Below are 2,500 nucleotides of genomic sequence, written 5' to 3'. Positions count from 1 at the left end.
CTCCTCAATAGGAAACTGAGCATCGTCACCAATGATTTGACTCCAGGAAGTAAAGTTATATCTTGTACAGACGTCGGAATAAGTTCGTTTCCTTTTCCGTGGACTAAGGTGTTTGTAACACTGCTCGATGGAGAACTATCCCCTCCCCCTCCCTTCCTCATAGTCCCACACTCCCACCAAACCCCCCCACTTTTCTCTCCGACCCCGTACTCTCGCTAGCAGCCAGCTTGGGGTTTTTGTACTTCATGCACCTCTCTAATTACGTGTAGTCCGAACAACAAATAAAAGGATAGTACAGTACATATAAACCAAGTTAGAAGATTTACTACACACACACACACACACACACACACACACACACACACACACACACACACACACACACACACACACACACACACACACACACATACAGAGAGAGAGAGAGAGAGAGAGTTAAAAGACAGGGAGCGACAGGCGCAGAGGGGGAGCGAATGGAAAAATTTGGAATGTGAAAGGGCAGTTACGAAGAAAATAAAAAGGGGAGAGGCAAGGAAAGAACAACGAGAGTTAAGAAAAGAGACAGAGAGTGAGAAGTGACAGTGAGAGGTGAAATGAGATACAGGCAGTGTGAAAGGGAAAGAGAAAAGGGAGATGTGAATCGAAAGGCCGGGAGACAGGGAAGTAGAGACAAAAGGGGAGACAGCTGAGAGGAAATGGGCATGGAGCAACCACAGAAACAGGGATAATAAAAAAGAAAGTGGGAAAGAAAGCTACGGAACGGAATACTGAGAACGATAATGAGGAAAATTAGAAAAGAAGGCAGTGTAACAGAGAGTAGGAAAAAAGTGTTATTCTGGCAAGGACGCAGGGAAAGAACTAAGCAGGATAAGACGAAAGCATTGAGGCTGAGTAAAACGAATGACATTCATGTAAAAAGGGAGGGAGAGAAACAGAGAAATTAGAAAAATTTGCGGAAAGTAGAGATTAAGGTTGGGAAGAAAATAGGTTAATTCTTACGGCAAGAAAAAGGAAGGGGATGTTAAGAAGGGAAGACAAGGGAAGGGCCAGGGAGGAAGGAAGGGAGGGAAAGACAGTGGCAAGAGCGGAGTGGAAGAAGAGATTTCGGGTGACAGGGAGAGACGGAGAAAGAAAAGAGAAAAATGAGCACGCAGTTATTACTGGGGAAAGAAAGCAGTGAAGGAAATGGATTTAGTACAAGTAAAGAAATAAGGAGAGAGTAATGAAAAAAAAAATAACACATGTAACGGATGTAAAAAGTAAGACAAAGTTATGACACAGGGAGGAAGAAAGAAGAGTGAGGTAAGGAGGGAGTGACAGAGGGGAAGAGAGACGAAGGAAAGGAAAGAGAGGGAGCAAGGTAGGGACTGAGCAGATTGCTATAAAGAGGGGAAGGAGGGAAAAGGAAACTGGGGATGAGACAAAGGATCCAGAGAGAGAGAGAGGGAGGGGGAGGGGCAGTTCACAGACAGGTCGACAAATGTTCAGAAAGTGTGTGTGTGTGTGTGTGTGTGTGTGTGTGTGTGTGTGTGTGTGTGTGCGTGCGCTTCCGTCCCTGCGTCACTTCTATAACATTGTTCCATTTTTTCACCTGCGTGTTTTCCTCTTCTCAGCTTGTTTCTCCTCTCACCCACTTTTTTTTATCATTATTTCTCCTGATTGTTCTTGTCATTCCAAAGTCTCTCTCTCTCTCTCTCTCTCTCTCTCTCTCTCTCTCTCTAGGAATAAAGAGATTGTTCTCACAGTCTATATCTCCTTAATACGGCCACTTCCTCAGTTATATACTGTGGAATTTTGGTCGACATACATGGACTTAAAAAGAGTTCAGGAGACTAAGGTATCAGTTTCGCCTGAGGGCTGTGGGACTTTTTTATAGTAGGACTCGCGCACGTTTGCGGCTGTGGTGTGGTCCGCACCTGTGTACAGTGTTGCCACGTTTTCTATACCGTTATCTCTCTCTCTCTCTCTCTCTCTCTCTCCTGGCGGGAAATGTGAGCCACCCTGAGTACTTTTGATTCTTTTATAAGTTATTTATAATTGTGCTTTCATTTGTTAATTTGGTTTTGTTATATTTAGTAGTAGATGGAGTGTCAAAGTTACTGTCTGCTGAGAGGTTTGTTACGTTACTGATTCATACACCCCGACGTAGTGGGGTGTGGGTGTAGGTGTGGGTGGGAGTGTGGATGTGGGTTTGTTGGGGTGGTGGTCCAGGGGGGAGGGGAAGTGTGAAGGGGGATTTGACCTGAGACACCCAGGAGGGATTAAGAAGGGAGGGAAGGGGAAGGGGGGGCTGGATTCACCTACCACATGGCGGGAAATGTGAGCCACCCTGAGTACTTTTGATTCTTTTATAAGTTATTTATAATTGTGCTTTCATTTGTTAATTTGGTTTTGTTATATTAAGTGATGCCGACAATGCATTCAATGCATGCCTCTCTCTCTCTCCCTCTCCCTCTCTCTCTCTCTCTCTCTCTCTCTCTCTCTCTCTCTTGGGACATTG

Source organism: Coenobita brevimanus, unplaced genomic scaffold (assembly GCF_032717465.1).
Source record: "Coenobita brevimanus isolate Jiangsu-jjx unplaced genomic scaffold, ASM3271746v2 jjx.HiC_scaffold_2775, whole genome shotgun sequence".
NCBI lineage: Eukaryota > Metazoa > Arthropoda > Malacostraca > Decapoda > Coenobitidae > Coenobita > Coenobita brevimanus.
The sequence above is the reverse complement of the archived record's forward strand: the minus strand, read 5'-3'. Positions refer to the sequence as shown.